General features: G+C 37.8%; 1 protein-coding gene across 11 annotated transcripts in view; it reads left to right on the top strand.

Annotated features, from left to right (window-relative positions):
• LOC138764176 (voltage-dependent L-type calcium channel subunit alpha-1D-like) overlaps positions 1 to 18,740 on the top strand; it is a 427,400-nt gene that overhangs the window by 360,946 nt on the left and 47,714 nt on the right. The window lies entirely within an intron of this gene.

Genomic DNA, 18,740 nt, shown 5'->3' with positions numbered 1-18,740 from the left:
CCTGGAATTGGGATGGGATCTCTTTCGTATTGATTCTCCTTTCTGAGTCTTAACATATGACAAAGATGACATTAAATCCAGCCTTTTGCAACCCACAAATATATCGGGACATCCCTACCTGCATGCACATAATATTTTTTCTTATTCTACATCTTTTAATTGTTTATGGAATTTGGACATTGTTGTCAAGGCTAACAGTTCCATCATGTGCAGTTTCTTCTCTCTTTCCTCCCCTTCCCCACAGACATATGTGCATACAAGCACACACATTCAAGAATATACCATTTTCTTAGTCTATATCATTATCATTTTCCTTCCCATTCAAGGTGCCATTTTCCTTCCTGAAAAATATATATTTATATCCTTACCCAAACCATGTAGCTTTATTTCTTAATCAGCTGACATGTTCATTAAATTTGGTCTTTTCAATCTTTATCCTGCGTGTCTGTCTTTGGTTCACCAACCGTCACATTCTAGAGCTGACATAAGGACAAGAAGGTCTAAATTAGCCAGTGATAAGTGATTTATTTTCCTGTGTTTTTATGATCTGTTTAGTTAAACAAATTTCTCTGGGTAACAAACTGGTCTCGTTTCTACAGGTTGTACAGATTAAATTGATTTTGTCCATGATTCAGAAATAACACAAAAATCAATCAACATGATAACTATACTTACACAGTATTGTAATTAATGGCATAAAAAGCATATCTTTCTTTCTTTCTTTCTTCTTCTTTGGCTTGGCTTCGCGGACGAAGATTTATGGAGGGGTAATGTCCACGTCAGCTGCAGGCTCGTTTGTGGCTGACAAGTCCGATGCGGGACAGGCAGACACGGTTGCAGCGGTTGCAAGGGAAAATTGGTTGGTTGGGGTTGGGTGTTGGGTTTTTCCTCCTTTGACTTTTGTCAGTGAGGTGGGCTCTGCGTTCTTCTTCAAAGGAGGTTGCTGCCCGCTGAACTGTGAGGCACCAAGATGCACGGTTTGAGGCGATATCAGCCCACTGGCGGTGGTCAATGTGGCAGGCACCAAGAGATTTCTTTAGGCAGTCCTTGTACCTCTTCTTTGGTGTACCTCTGTCTCGGTGGCCAGTGGAGAGCTCGCCATATAGCACGATCTTGAGAAGGCGATGGTCCTCCATTCTGGAGACGTGACCTACCCAGTGCAGTTGGATCTTCAACAGCGTGGATTCGATGCTGTCGGCCTCTGCCATCTCGAGTACTTCGATGTTGGTGATGAAGTCGCTCCAATGAATGTTGAGGATGGAGCGGAGACAACGCTGGTGGAAGCGTTAAGACTGATTTAAAAGAACAAACATTAAAAGAGAGAGAGTGGAAACTAGTACTTCTTTTCATAGGAATGGAAGTATATTGCTATGTTGGACTTTGAGTTATGGGAGCTCATTCACATGCGCTGGTGTCTATAAGTTGGGCATTCCTTCCCCTGTGCTTATACCAGGCAATGGGAGCATGTGCTTGTACAATAATTCCCAATCAGACTGAGACCATCTGTACATTATGCTTGGTCACTAAATACAAAATTTGTTGCACGTACTTGTAGCTGCCACTGAATTTAACCAAAGAAAAATTTTGTTTCTGTATTGAACAGGAAACCCTGCAGATGCTGGGATTGTAGTGAATACACAAAAGTACTGAAGAAACTATGTGCTTGAATACATATAAATAATCATTTTTCAGTATGTCTAACTTTTAATGTCCCAAAACCCCATGAAGGATTTGCCCTCCAACAATGTTAGGAAGAAAGACTCAGGATTAGGCAGTTTATCACAGGGTTCACAGAAACCAATTCTGTTATCTTGTAAAGTGATTTAAAAAAAACCTGCAAGTTCATTCAAGCTTCCAAGTGAATTCTTTATCAATATTAGAAAGTATGAACTGTTAAGTGTGGAAGATGTTTCAACCAAGATGGGAACAACACAAAAGGTTGAAGCATTAAGCCATTAGCTGAACTGAATCCTAAATGCCAAGAGAAAACTTCTTCTTGATGGGAGTTACAATATTTAGCCCAGATCACCAAAACATTCGGCCACATCTTTACAAATGCACACTCCAAAACCATTTTATATTGATCCATAAAATAAGAGTTTAACAGTAGTTCCTACTTGCCAGTGGGAACGGGTGTCAGTAGAAGATGCCAGTCTTGTAGGAAAATGCAGTTAGGGGCCTTTTCAGTTTGAAAGCATTAAAGGAGACATAAATTAAATAGATTTAGAGAATCATTGATTCAAATATATTTTGTATTTGAATAAAATATTTTAATTTTTTTCATTTTAAGGTTATTTTGCTTTGACTTTCAATTTTTTAAATGATAAAAATATACTTAATTTTAAAAACAATAATCCTGGCATTGAAAAGTGTTTGAATTCCTGGCATTTAATAATTATTAAATTTTCCCCCTAATTTTAATGTCAGACATATTTGGGAGAAAGCACCTTCTGGCTGTCAAAGCTCTCAAGATGGCTCCCCCAGAGGTCAAGCACTGCTGCTGGTATGATCTGGGCTAGCAAAGGTGCACATCTTCCTCACAAGCTGGTCATTTCAGGCTATGGAAATTTAAAAGGGGATTCCAGTCAACAGATTCAGTCTAACAGTTAGGCTAATACCAGAGAAGCGTAGCTGGCTAAAACCTATGCTTCAAATGAATCAGATTTTAAAAGCTTCTTATTAATTTCTGGCATTTTAATATGTTATTTCATTCAAATGTAAAATACATTAATTGTAATTAATACTAAAATTATCCTATAAATCAGTTTATATTCAATGAATTGCAGGTCATTAGACCAGAGCAATTTGCAAAACCAGGCATTGACAGGGAATAAAGATGTGACACAAAATACAAAGAGTAAAAATATTTCACCAGCACTGAACTTGACTTGGTTCAGCTCTTGTAAATTTAGCAAGGCTTCAAGCAGAAGGTAGAGGCATAACTGTTCCATTGTATTTCAGGATTTAGATTTTAGATTTATTGCCAGAGTACATACACAACTTCACATGTAACCCTGAGGTTCATTTTCCTACGGGTGAGGCAGAATTACCACTTATTCATAATGCAAAAAAAAACTTTAAACCAGTAAAGAAATGTAAACAAAATGCAATACTGAGAGGAAAAAAAATCAATAAAGTACAAAAGTAGGAGCCTTTAATGAGTCCCTGATTGAGTTTGTTGTTGAGGAGTCTGATGGTGAAGGTGTGAGTCTTGTGGACCCTATACCTCCAGCAGCAAGAACAGAGCAGGTTCTGGGTGAACTTTGATGATTCCTGCTGCTCTCGGATGGCAATGTATTCTGCAGATGTTCTCTATTATGGGGAGGGTTTTGCCTGTGACGTTCTGGGCTTTGTCCACTACCTCTTGCCAGGTTTTCCGAAGTCATACCAAACTCCACAAACTCCTGGGGAAGTAGAGGCGCTGAGGTGCTTTCTTCATGATGCCATTGGAGTGTTGGGTCCAGGAAAGATCCTCCAAGATAGTGAGTCCCAAGAACTTAAATTTTCTCACCCTCCACTTCTGATCCCTCAGTAATCCCTGGATCATGCATTTCAATTTTCCCTTCCTAAAGTCAACAATGTACTCTGGCTTTTTGATGACATTTAGAGCTAGGTTGTTGTTGGTTCACCATTCAGCCAAGTTTTCAATCTCCTTCCTATATGTAGACTTTTTCCCATTTTTATACAACCTACAACCATGGTATTGTCAGTGAATTTGTTGATGGTGTTGTCATACTGAGCCATACAGTCATTAGTGTAAAGTGACTAGAGCAGGGGGCTAAGAACGCAGCCCTGTGGTGTTCCCATACTGATGGAGATTGTGGAGGAAATATTCTTACCAATCCTCAGTGATTGTGGTCTGGAGGTGAGCAAATCAAGGATCCAATTATGCAATGAGGTGTTGAGTCATGTATCATGTACTTTTTCTCTAAGGAAAATAATCGGTGATAATCAGCTACGGGATAGGAAATGGAAAAAAAGTTTAAAAAAAATTGCAGCATAGAAATGGGCTATTAGGTGCAGCAGGTCTTTGCTTATGGACGATTCTCCACGTGAGCTGTTTTAATAATTGAAGTATAATTATAATTTGCAATGACTCATTTATTTCCAAGTACACAACTGAATTTGACAAAATCAGTATATCTCAATTTTATTCTTTATTGACCTAATGCAGTGTCCTACCAAAAAAAAATGAATGAAAGTTATATTATTTACTTAAAGATATGATTTTGTCTCTTAAATGTGATATTTATATGGCTGGTGAAAGGCAGCAAGACCGATAACTCAGTCAGAATCCTTCCTCTCATTATGGGTTGAATCAACAGGTAACTTAGTTAAATCTAATTCAGTTGAAATCTGCTCAGTGCACATTGCATCATCATAACGTAGTCTGGATTTGATAAAGTGCTTCTGTTTTGAGTACACAGTGCAGTATGTTCAGAAGCTGGTTGTTTTCAACATAAACTGAAATGGGTTCTGTTGGGAAGAGCAGTTCTGCAGAATTGGGTCTGGATTACTTTGTTTCGTATGTACACTGCTACAGTGTAGGTGCTTTCTGCCTTTTCTTCTTTGGTTTTTGTAAGCATGGCACATGTATGGTAGTGGGTTGTATTTTTATTGTCTTTTTTATGTCATTGAACTGTTTGTGGCATAGAGTTAAATATAGAAATAACATGCACACATATTGTAAAACTAATTCCCACCACAAATTTGTATCGGGAACCAAATTTTAATGTTTAGAAAGCTAATAAAAAGCATCCTTGGAGGATATTAAGAAATTACAGTACAACTAAAACAATTAATTTGAAACTATACCAAGCTGGCCACAGCTACATAATTAGCAGAGAACTATATTATTTATGGTACATGAATTCAAAATAAAATATTTCAGATCTTCTGTTAATCAAGCAAAAATCCACCATAATAGACATTATAATTAGTTGTGAATGATGCTTTATTAAACAAAACAAAATGTGGTCTCATAATGTAATTTCTGCAATAGGAGATTTAATTGATTGGAACTTTTCCTTCGATCAGTGAAACAAAGCTGCTTTAACTTTGAGGTACCAAAAATATTTTTCACTTTGAGATACAATAATATATTTCCTTTAATATGACATAGAGAAGAAATATTTATACATTGAAAATGCTGACTATTACCAAGAAAGTAAAATTTAGAATAATAAACACCATGACTGTTGATGGCCATGATGAATGAGATACTGCCGTAGTCTTCATTAGTGGAGCAGTTTATTTTTAAATATCCATTGTTTATTTTAGAATGTGAATGTCTCATTTTGATGAAAAACGCTGTCTTAACTGTTTTGATTCTTGATGAATTGAATTCTTTAAGAAGCCACAAGATTTTCCATTTCTGGGCTCTGACTATGGGTTTTGAAATAACAGGGAACAAAATTGTAGAATCTGTGCTGGTTAATTTATATTGCATTTTGAGTATTCCAGTGACTTTAGCACTACATACTAAATTAAACTGACTTTCTTTGGCGTACAACATGAATGGAAATTACTAAACAAACAAACAACTAGGAATTCTATTATATGTTAATTATCAATTGTGGAAATGGTTGTCTTAATTTAAATTGGGAAACTATTGAGAAGCTTTTGGCGATGCTTTTGGCGTTTAAGTATATGTGATTTTTAAAATTTATTTTTGCAGATAATAACAATAATTTTAAGCAGGCAACAAGAATCAATCAAGAGTTATCCCTTATGATCCACTGAAAACTGGGTGTGCACAGTTAAGGTCATTACTATATTGAAATCCCACTAATTGACATTTAATACTGCTATTTTTATACAGCTGAGCATAATATACACTATAGGGAAGGGTAATTTTCTGTTAAACATGCATATCTAGCCATACACATATAATATTAAACCGAGGTCTCCAAGGCAAGCAGTTATTGGTTAGGGCAACCTGGTAGTGAGTGGTAGCAGAGACAGAATTGACTTCCTATTGGAAGAGAAGGATAAGTAAATGTAATGTTTTCTGCTTTGCATGTAAGACAGTGGGATCACCACCACCATCCTTAGCTCCAGAGAGAAATCTTGGGCCTCACCTTCCCTTCCTTTCCCCTACCTATCCACCATCCCATTGGGTTCACAGGAACAGATGTACGCACTCCAAAATCCAACAGCCCACCTATCAGAAAACTGTTACGTTCAAGCAGAACAAAGGTATTAAAACATCTGATTCCACTGAGAATCTGAATGTTTTTCTGATTGCCTCAACTTTGATTGTTTAGTCTGGTCTCAAGTCACAGAGTTGTTACAAGATGAGTTCAATTTTTTTCAAGTGAGTTAATGCCTTGAAAGTGTGAAGAATCATCATGTAGTTTATATTCTAATGTTTTATTCTTAACATAAAATGTAGAATTTACTGTGAGTATGAACCTGCAGAGCAGTATGCAGTGCAATCAGATGATATATAAACAAAGAAGTATGAGCTTTCACACACACCCTTGTAACCTTTCAAACCTATAGTCTTTCCTCCCAAATATTCTCATTAAATGCATTGGATAATTAAAGTGGATAAGTACTAATGACACCGCCAGACATTAATTGAGGTTTTAACAGTAGCAATTATAGTATGAAGATGGATGTGAAGCACAGGATTCAACTGCAGTCTAAGGTTGACAACATCTTGTGTAACATCAAGATCTGTAGCATAATATGAACCTCTCTGTAAAATGAAAGTTGATCATTAGGAGCCAGTTATTTGGATCTACAATAAATTCTGAAGTTTTCATACACATGCACTTTCTGAAAGTGTAATGTTACTTTGGAAATTCTTTAATTCTGCTGTTTTTTTGGTTTATGGTTCACATTAGGACCTCATGACCTCCCCCCCCCTACCCCATCTAACCTTTGAACCTTGGATTGGCAATTGCTGCTCATGACTTAGCTTCCACATTTCCTGCCAGCCAACTTCATATAGTGATAGAGTTTATAGTTTTTTTGGGGAGTCTGGTCACAGACATTTGGACAATAGGCCTTGCCAACTGTATGTCCACGAACTAGGACCTGAGAGGGAGGTCCTGGTTTTCAAACACTCTTTCCTTCATGGAGCCAAAGACTATGCTAGTGTACTGGAGCTACTGATGTATTTTCTCATCAATGCCTCTACCCATTAAATAGCTTCTTATGAGATACTGGAAGTGATCAAAATTAATCAGGATCTCTTTGTGAATATCAGGAACAATGTGTGATGATGGCAAGACTTTAGTCTTTTAGACTAGTGTAAGAATTAACAGAATTAACAAATTTGAGATTTGATTTCTGAGAATGATCACGCACATCTCAATACTGTAATTCGATGGCTTGTGTTGACTCTGGAATGGAAGCAATGAAGGATGAACAGTTTTTCATCAATTACTTTTCCTTTTCCCTACAGTTTATCTCCCTTTAGCCAGGAGCAGAGAGTTTTGAACTTTCCTCCAAAATTTGCTTTTTTCTGACATGCCAATTGTAATCCTCACCGGTGCAGATGAGGATTCATCAAGGCTGTGATATCACGCCAGCTCCCTTCTCTAAATGTGGACTACTGTTAACTTGTTAAATGTAAATGAGAAATAACCCTCTATATAAACATCTTTCTAACATTTAAACCTGAGTGGAGAATAAATTCAAACGTCAGTTTTAAATATACTTTTTTTAATTAACTCCAGCAGAACTGGAGAGGCGATTGAAGGTGTTACAGAGGTGGGATTGGGTCTATTTATATATTGGCTGCTTTTTCAAAGCAGCTAGAACTGCAGGTTACATTGATGGAGGAAACACTGGTTTGTGCGGTGACTGGAGCTGCATTTGCAACTCTATGCTCTTTCTCGTGGTCTTGCGTGAGCAGTTCCCATCCCAAGTGGTGATACGTTCAGACAGGGTACTTTCCATGGTACATCGATAAACAATGGTGTGAGACATTGGTGAGATGCTGAATTATTTTGGGCTTCTTTCTTGGGCCTTGGAAAACATGATTATATTTATGCCTAAAAAAGCTCTCCACCATCCCTGTCTCAACCCCATGAATACAAACAGGATTTGTGCTGAAGTCGGTAACTAGCTCCTTTATTTTTCTAACATTTCTAACACAAATTTATATAATAGAGCAAAAAAGGTACAGGTCTTCTAACAATTCACCATTGTGGTAAATGTATTGTGTGCTTCTTTCTTTCACCTGGCAATATTCTCTGTTATATCTGGGTAATGTGATGAATGATATGATCAGGTGATCAGTTCAGCAAGGTCACTGGAAGTTCTTCCTTCTGCAGCTGCTTTGATGACCTGCTGATATTTATTCATCAACTAGCTCAAGTTTGGATCTTTGTGTTGGTAGCTGGATGGCAAGGATGATGAGTCAGTTATTCCACCGCCTCTTTTAACTCTCTGTCCTCTGTGGTGCAGAAAGTGCTTCCAGCTGTCTGAAACTGTCCCTAGACATCCCATATAATAATATTGACTTCCATTCTGTCATGTAGTCAAAGATGACTCCAGGTTAACCAACAAATGCTGCAGAATTCGTTAGACATTTTTTTTGCAAAGTTTATTTACAAATTTTAAGTCATATTTGATATTTGAATCCCTCCTGCTGCACTGGCCCCAGTAAAAGGAACAAAAACAGAAAATGCTGAAGGACAATTCAGCAGGTCAGGCAAAAAATGTGGAAGGGGAAATGGTTATGATTTCGATTCTCAGGCCTTTCATCAGGACTGAGCAAGAGAGACAAGTAAGTCAAGGTCAGGGGGAGGGTGAATGGGGAACAAAGGAAATTTCTTCAACAGAATTTGCTCACAGTAGCAAAATATAATTACAGAATTTATTTTATCCTTGGATCAGCCTGATTCTGACATCCTTTTATGTTTGGTAATGCATGATTTATCCTTAATTTAGTGCTTGTCTCTTTAAATACACAAATTAAACTATTGCCAGTAGTATTTAGTATCCAGTTGTATGAAAGCAGAATCTGAACTTGAAGGATGTTCAGCAGCTAATAACTTGTAAAATATACATATAATGGCAAATTGTTTTTGAGGTGTGGTGGTGTTCTCTGAAATCCAGAGTAGCCAAGATTCTTTGATCTGGATTTCCCAGTGGATTAGTTGCATGCACATTATCTTAGAATGGGAGAGTGATTTTGCTCTAATAATAAAAAAAGAGTCTCAAGAGCCAGTGTTGATTCAGCCTGTTGTTGTAACCAGAGACCAGGGAAATCAGCAGTGAGCGTCCACTGAAATAAGATTGTAATCTGAGAAGATGGGAAGATTTACCAATAACATTAATAGGACAGGTGAATTGTATTAAGATAAGTATTTTTCCAAGAATACAATATCTATTTCCATCATTACTCATTCATGTACCAGAAATATTTTTTTCAGAGTTTGAATAAAACTCCATGAGAATTTATTTGGAAAGGTAAAATGTCAAGAATTGGTCTTGAAAAATTAACATGAAAATTTGATCAGGGAAGACTGAGATTACCAAATTTCAAAAATTATTATAAAGCAGCTCATTTTTTTCCTCCTGTTATCAAGTGAGTGAGAAAACAGCTTGGGTTCAGATTGAAATGAATGAAATTGGACAAACGGAAAAATGGAAGTACCGATTTTAAAATAGATATTAAAAATATGGAATGGGATTTATTTGGAGAGAGGGATTAAAATGATCAATTACATAAAATGTTGTTAAAACAAATTCAATTTATCCCTTTCACTTTGAATAATTCTTCATTTGATAATTGGTATAGTAAAGGTATACAGAGGATAAAACATTGTTTTTTTGGGATTTTTAAAAAACTTGAGCAATTAAAAGATAAATATACAAAATAATACAATTTTTGCATATCACCAATTAAAATCATATTTAAAAAAGAAATTAGGAACAGATTTGAGACTCCCAGAACAAAGTCAATTTAAAGGTATAATAACAGATACTTTTATGATTAAGAAATTTATTACTAATATGTCTATAAAATTACAAGAAACTAAAAGGAAAAAAGATTTATATAAGTCAGAATTACAGTGGGGGAAAGATTTAAATATAAAAATTCAGGAGGAAACATACAGTTAATGCTAGATATCAAATGGTTAAATATAATTTTCTTCATCAATTATACTCCACGTAAATTAAATAGATTTAATTATAATTATTTGGATAAGTGTTTTGATGTAACGAGGAAATAGGGACTTTTTTACATTCAGTATGGTCCTGTAAGAAAGTGGAATTATTTAAGTGTATTATTAGGACAAATTATGAGGATAAAGATAAAAAAAGATCCAAGAATATTTTTACTTGGAAATGTATATGAAGAAGATAGAAAACTGAAATTGGATAAATATCAAGAAAAATTTTTAAATATAGCAGTAGCGACTGCAAAGAAATGTATAACGGTCATGTGGAAAACTGAGAATTTGGTAAAAATAGACAGATGGCATATTGAAATGCAAAATTGTATACCTTTAGATGAAAATACTTATAGTTTAAGAAATTGAATTGAAAACTTTTATAAAATTTGGGAACCATATGTGGATTTTATGAATAAAATTCCATCCATATCTTCCACCTTACCCACCCCTCTCAGTTAGCAATTATAAAAAAGTCAATGAATATTATATATGTTAATAATATATATGTAGAAGTAGGTGTTTTTTCTTTTTTTGTCTTAATTTTCTTTCTTAAGGGGAGGGGGTTGGGGAGAAAATTTTTAAAAATTGTATCATTTTGTATGACTTATTATAATTACTGTATTATTGAATTTATATTTTGTATTGATGCAAATGATAAATAACACTTTCAAAGATTGTAAGCTGACACTGTAGAAATGAAGGGGTGAAGTAAAGATGGGTGTCCTTAGCATTGAAAATGGGAGAATGCACCTTGGTTTTTGACATGCAGAGTTAAACATGCATGCACTGTGAAAAATTGCCTTTGTGTTCCTTCATGCCTAGAACTGTGAACTGATAATATACCCCTTGGTGTTTAAAATGTCCATCCACGCACAATCCTTCAGTAAGTGTGCTCAGTCACTTTCATGAAATTAAAGCAGGTTGCATTTAAAAATAGAAAATTAATGGAGGAGTGAAACATGAAAATCTGAAGACGCTGTGATTGCAGTAAAAAAACATAAATGCTGGAGGATCTTGGGTCACGCAATGTCCACAGGAGAAAAGATGCATAACCAACTTTTTTTTAAAACCAAAAATAGACTTTATTCACAATAAATTACTTACAAAATGAAAACTGTTCAAAGTAACATCCCACCCTTAGTTTCATATTCATACATTTCCATCACTGTACATTATTACATTCATTTCTATTTGCACCATTACTACCACTGTGGCATTGTGTCATTATCCCCCCCCCCCTCTGTTGTTTGAGGAGCACCTCCACGGGTCTCGGCCCCTCATTGCCCAGTTATCGAAGGATTACAGCCCACTATTACTAGCCCAGAGGATCCCAAACCCAGCAGCAATAGATATTCACCAAGACAAATGGTTACTTAAACAAAAGTTGCTTTTAATTATAGTTAAACATGAAAATAGAATCAAACTTTAACTTTTGACTTAACCCCCTTCTAATTCTAAGCACACATGTATGTAATGTGTGTGTAAGTTCAGAAAAGTTCTTTGGTTCATAGTCCAATCTCACTTTTCATTCCTCCAAGTTCACTGGTTGCAGGCAATTCTTCTACTGTGCACAGAATTTAACATTTATAAAGTTCACTAGGCTTTGGTGCTTGAAAGGTAAATGCTTACCACTCAGGAAGGTTCTTCTTGGTTTTCAGAGAGAGATTCATTGTTCCTTTTACTTCCATCAGCCACTTCAGTGTCTTGCCAAAGAAACTTGCCCCATCAGGGTTCTCCAGATGATAACCTCTTTCTTTCAGGTCACCACAGAGTTCCTTTTTGTTTTCTTATTCCAAGTGAAACATTAAACAGCCAGTCCTCTCTTCTTGCATGAACTACAAGAGCATTGACCAGGCCATCTTCCAAATGGGCTGTCCATAAGCTTGCCAGCTTGTCCTGTTCCAGACCCAACTACATCTGTAGGCTGTAACGCTGTACAAGTGATCTGAGTGTGTGTGCCTCTCTCTCTCTCTCTCTCTCTCTCTCTCTCTCTCTCTCTCTCTCTCTCTCTCTGACACACAGAGAGTAAAGCCTGTTTGACTCTCTCTGCTTGCAAACCCACATGACCCTCCTAGTACAACGTTCTCTTCCAGAAAATTTGCAGCTCCCACAAGATCTTTCATCTGTTGCCTTTTGTAAACAACAATCAATTAGTGAAGTCCCTTGAGCACTCTTCAAAGCTTTTGCAAAAGCTCTGAGGGCTCAATATGTCTAGCATGGTGCAGAGTTCCAGTATTTTAAATAAGATCTGTTTTAAAGTGTCTGTATGTAACCTACTCTAACAAACCTTTCCCAATTTGTCTCCCAAAAACGTATCTATATACTCCATTACACCACCAATTCACAACAGGGTCCTGGGGGCCAAGCACACTTGAGTAAATGTAACTAAGTATTGGATGCTGTGAGAACTGCTTAGTTCCTCGAGCATTTCTGTCACATCTTCCCCGTTCCACCCTTCTCCGCCTTCTGCAGGGACCATTCCCTCCATGACTCCCTCATCCACTCCTCCCTTCCCACCAATTGCCCTCTTGGCATCAACTCTCTGCACCCATACCTCCTCCCTCACCACTATTCATGGCCCTAAAATGTCCTTCTAAGTGAAGCAAAACTTCACTTGTGAATTTTCATTGGTCATCCACTGCATCCAGTGCTCCCATTGTGGTCTCCTCTGCATCGGAGAGGCTGGACGCAGGCTGGGAATTAACTTCATTGAGCATCTTGGCTCTGTCTGCCATAATAGCAGGGATCTCAAAGTGGCTATCTATTTCAGTTCCCTTCCCCATTCCCTTAAAGACATATCTGTCCATGGTTTCATGCACTGCCAGACAGAGACCACCTGCAAATTGGAGAAACAACACCTTATATCCTGTCTGGGCACCCTCTAACCAGATGGCAATTGTCTCCACTCAACCACAGTCATCTCAGGGACAACATGCATTGTAAGTGATGTTCTTGTTGTATAGGAAGAATCTGATCAGATGGGCTTATCTCACCGCCATCCAGGAAAAGTCTTGATGCTTGTTTGTGAGCACTGGCAATGAGGCATTCTGCCAGATGGATGGTCTGCACATGGGAACCACCCACTGTGTCCATTGCATCCTCATCTCTCAGTTTCTGCAAGATGTTTTGTGCTGACCACTGCCTGATGGACTTGTGGTCAAAGGTGTTGGTCTGGAAAAAGTTTTCCATAATGGATAGGTGGTATGGTAAAGTCCAGTTGACTGGAACATTATGTGGCAATGAAGCCAGGCCCCACCTTCACAACACCTGGGACAGGTAAAACAGCACATAGTGGCACTTGGTTCCCTCACACTTCAGTTCCATGCAGAGCCTGATGCAGCCACATGTGAAGGTAGTCATAAGGATGAGGGCCATGGCAAGTCTGGCAACTTGAACATGGTGACTTTTTCCATCTTGGATCTCCATATGAACTGGAAACTGCTCGAGTGACCCCTTGGTGGAGGTGTGGGGGGTGGCCCATAGCTGTGCCATGCACAGATTCTTCCCTCATATTGAAATGCGGTACCGCACCCACAGACCCAATTTCTGGTGGACCTTTGCGATCTGCTGCAACCAATTTTTGATTCCCAAAATTTTCAGGTAGTCAAGATGTGATTGTGAAGGGAGGATGGACCAGTCAGGCCAGTTACCAAAGAGCATTGCCATGCATTGTTTCAGCTTGAGCTCTTTGACATGAGTGAAAAGCACCCAGGTACCTGAATAAAAAGGCTGGGGGAGAAGGGAAGAAGGGTAGAGGAAGAGTACAGTTCAACAGGCAAAAGGTCAGAATTGGGCATGGATTGAAGAACAGGAGAGGAAAAGTGGCAATTGATCTGGGAAGGGGAGGGGCAACCCATTTCAATTCCTGTATGTGCCGACATATTCGTCCATAGTCTCATGCACTGCCAGACTGAGGCCCCACTCACAAATTGAAATCACAAACATGTATTCCGCCTAGGCACTCTCCAACCTGATGACATTGAATTTTCCAGTTTCCATTGCCCTGCCTCCACCATCTCTCCCCTTCCCCTATCCCTATGCCTTCTCTCTCTCTCTCTCTCTCTCTCTCTCTTTTCCCTTTTCCCTCTGTCTCCTTTCCTCCAACTCTGCATTCAAAGAGTTACCCCTCCCCTAATGACTTCTCACCTTTCTTCTTCTGTTCTCCTATCCATGTCTTTTGTGGCCTTTTTCTCCTCTTCCCCCTGCCCTTTCTTCCTTCCCCCCCACCCCCCCACCCCACCCCAGTGTCTTAGTCAGGGGCCTTCCTGCTTTTTGCTCCTACTTTTAAGAAGGGCTCAGGCCATAAGTGTCATCTCTTGTGGATGCCGTGAGCCCTGTGTTTTGTCTTTTTACTTCAAATTAATGTAAAATGACAGCCATCATCAAAACAAATTTATATCACTTCAAACTCACAAATTCTTGTGGTCAATATAAATAATAAATCATGCCAACTCATTGATCATGTGCAGTGGGCTGACTGTTGCAAATGAAATGCCTCATTTTTATTGCAAAGCCATTTGTACTGCAGTTATACAGGACTTTGGTACCCCTGGCAATGAAAGAGTGCTTGTCCTGGAGTCAGTGGAGAATAGATTCAGTTGGTAATTCCTGAGATGAAGAGAATAGAAAGAGGGAACTTTTGGCAAGCCTACGTGTATGGAAGGTTGGATGAAGAAGGATGACTAATGCAGATGCTTCTAAGGCTGTTCCTCTGGGTTACCGATTTTTAAAATTAAGCCTATTTTCAAAAAAATAAAGATGCATTTCTTTACTCAAAGCATTGCATATATTTGGAATTCTTTGGATGTAGTTGATTCAGTGTATTCAGGCCTGATTTGATAGATTAGACAGTGAAGATTATCCAAAATTACAACAGGATCTAGATCAGTCTTTCCCAAAGTGGGTGGTGCCACCCCCTGGAGCATTAGGAAGATCCAAGGGGGCGGTGAGAAAAAAGGGGTGTGCCACATTATAGCCCTTGGCCACCAGCGTCTTCTTAAGGGTGGCCAGCAAGAGGCCATGCCGCTCCTTGATGGCCTTCGCCGCTGACGGGACCCGCTCAGCCACCATGGGGCCCTCTGATCCCGCTTCCTCTTGCTCCTGGTTGCCTTGTTTGCTCCTCTGCCCCCTCTGCCAGATTTTCCAACTTCTTCAGCCCCGAGATTCTCAGCCTTGGTGAATTCCCCTCTCTCTGTCTGTCTCCTCGTACTGCTACAGCCGGGAAGCAGACGGAAAGGAGAAACCCTTCCACCATCTCACTCTCACAGCTTGGCCATCCAACTCATTTGTGCTTCTCACCTCTGCTAAATGCCCCAGAACACTGGCAAATCTGCCCTCCCCGATCCACTAAACCCATTGCATGCTGACCTGTCAATTGCAGAGCATCGGAATCCCATGGTGTCACCACCCACATTTGCCAAAACTCACTCCAATCTCCATCAAGTTCCAAAAACTCTTAGGTCACCTTAACATTTTACCCATTCCTCCGCAGAAATTGGGCATTGTTCTCAATGCTTGTGAAATACATGTGCTTGTTTATTGTGTTAGATTAGTTGTTGTTTTAAATTTGCAGTAGACCTAATACTTGTAGACCTGTTTCATATGTGTGTGGGCAGGGGGAACATGTTAGGGATGTGGCCTGAGAGCCAAGGGAGCGGCAGCCTGAAAAAGTTTGGGAACCACTGACCTAGATGAACTGGGAAAATGGGCTAAAGTATTTAACTCCAACAAGTGTGAAGTGTTGCACTTTGGAAGATTAAACCAGGGAGGGCTTATACAATGAATGTAGGGCCCTGCACATTTAAAACAGCTCGGAGTATACTGTATTATATACTTTATCAATTCACAGATCCAGAAATGAAGTAGGCACAAAAGCACTTTTCACAGCACTTGCATGTTTAATACCAATATGTACACTCCCACTTACCAATAAGTTTGATTCAATGTAAAACAGAGATTTAAGGGTACAGATACATAAACAGAACAAAGTGGTAACACCGCTAGATGGTGTTCGGCATGTTTGCCTGCAAAAGTAATGGACATTGAGTACAGGAGCAGGAGAATCATGTTGGTGAGACCACTCTTTGAATACCGTGCACAATTCTGTTCACCAAAGATATCACAAAGCTGGAAAGGGTGCAGAAAAGTTTTGCAAGAATCGTCACGAAGACAGGCAGGCTTGAATGATGAAGAATGACTGAGACTTTTCTCTCTGGATTGTAGAATGCTGAGGTGGAATCTTGGAGGTTTATAAAATCATGAGAGGCCAAGATAAGGTACAACAGGAGTGGTTAAATATTCTTGATTGTAGGCCACATATAGAACAAAATAATGAATCACAGTCCAAACAATATTAAGCCTGGCAATGTTTAACCAGTTACATTGCAAGAAAAGCAATGTTTTACACTAGAAAAGCCCCCATTCCGTCGATAATTCATTTTCTATCAAAATATCTATTTAACACTTCTGAGCAATTTAACTGTTGACCTTACAGTAGTTTATTGATGTGCTCACATATTACAGTAGGCATTTCTGTATCTGCTGCTTTTAAATCTAATTTAAATTAATACAATAAAATCCTTTAAAACTCCCATTCAAAAAGCAGTGGAAAATAAAAAGCTGGGTGCAAAATAAGAAAAGGAGAGAAGATCAAAAAAGGGACAAGGCAGTCTCCAATATTCTTCCACTAATTATGATGCAATGTATAAACCTGTAGATAGGCTATTAAAGATAGGGTATTAAAGTTAACAGATTCCTTGCAAATCAAACAAACACACTTCCTCTTCATTTCTGTGAAAAAGTATTAATTTTCCCACCGTCTGAAATTTTTGGCTCTATTGCTATTTTCTGTCTTTTTATTTCCACCATGTTTAATCAACTGAGGTAAACATTTTTTTTTAAACTGAGGTAAATGTTTTCATCGATCAATAACATTGCAATGGTCAGTCTTGCAGTTGTTCAAAATGGCAATGACATCTAGTGTTGAAACTAAGAAGTGCAATGTACATCCAAATGTGCCATATTCCATTTTATTTTTAAAATTCACCCTGGAACACTTAAAAATGGGTAATGGTCTTCAGTTGGCCCAGGGTCCATAGATTGACAATCCCCGAGGTAAATAGCCGTAACCTTTTACTCCAGAAAAAGCCCACTTACAAAAAAAAGATAAAACTTAACAAGTAAAGATACTAAAACGAGAGGACACGGATTTAAGGTGAGATGGTGAAGATTTAAAAGGGACCCAAAAGACATTTTTTTTCACAAAGATAGTAGAAGGTCCCGTAAAACACCTGTTACTCGGAATTCAAGCAACCGGCAACCTCAAGCAGCTAGCAAAAAAAGTATTGAATAAATATTTTTTTAATGTAAAATTAAAAAAAATGTAAATAAACATTTAAAATTGTAAAAGTAAATGTTCTCTGAGGTAACACATAAATATTTGGTAAAGATGGGAGCAAATATTCAGCCAGCAGAATGCCTTGGTTGTGCTATGTTCACAGCAACTGTCTGAATGAAGTTGTGTGAAACAGCAATGGCGTTGCTCAGGATGAAGAGCTGTTTGATGCCGCTCGCCATTGGAGAGACTCTCTTATCCCTGCTTAGTAACAGTGTTTATTAGTATATTATTAAGTATATTTGTAAGACTTTATTTATAAACTTGGGGGAGGGGGGTTAATTATGACGGCATCACAGTCAGTGCAGTGCTGTTACAGTGCCAGTGTCTGGGGTTTGAAACTAAATTTAAATGTAAGTGATGGTGTTTATCTGATTAAAGTAAACTTTAGATAATTAAAGACTACAATACAGAATTCATTTTTTTCAAATTACTTTACAATTTGTACTGTCTTGTCTTTTAAACTGTTTATTCTTAATGCATAAGAGTGAGTCTCAAGTAACCAAACAACATGCTTATCCAGCATCTTCCAATCTTCACAGGTGCTGGATACCAGGGGTTTTACTGTGTATAGAATAAGTTGCCAGAGAAGGTAGAGGCGGCTACACTCTTTTTTTAAAAATTTTATTTAAAATTTTATAACATGAATATAATAGAAAATTACATTTAAAAAGAATAAAAGTAAGATAATAAACCCCCCCCCCAATAATTATTACACAACATTAATGACCTAACTTAAAATTAGTCTAACCCCCCCAAAATAAAGAATGAAGAGTTAATAAAATGAACACTATATTATATAAGAAAAAAAAGCCCACTTACAAAAAAAAGATAAAACTTAACAAGTAAAGATACTAACAAAAAAAAAGTTATCAATACTAAAATATCACACTTAAAAACATATTTAAAGCAAAATTAAATGTATTTGTTTAACAAACGGAGTCCACTTTAACCTATAAAAAGACATCTTATCCTGAATTGAAAAAGATTTCCTTTCCATGGTCAAACAGGATTTCATCTCCAGATGCCACCTATCTAAAGTTAATATATTTCTATCTTTCCAAGTAAGTGCTATACATTTCTTGGCCACAGCTAAAGCTAAATAGATAAAGGATTAGACAGCTACACTCTGTTTAAAATCCATTTGGGCAAGTCCATGGATATGAAACATTTCGACAGATATAGGTCAAATGCAGGCAAATATGATT

This window comes from Narcine bancroftii, chromosome 5, assembly GCF_036971445.1.
Source record: "Narcine bancroftii isolate sNarBan1 chromosome 5, sNarBan1.hap1, whole genome shotgun sequence".
Lineage (NCBI taxonomy): Eukaryota > Metazoa > Chordata > Chondrichthyes > Torpediniformes > Narcinidae > Narcine > Narcine bancroftii.
Note: the sequence above shows the minus strand (reverse complement) of the source record. Positions and strands in the feature narration are given on the sequence as shown.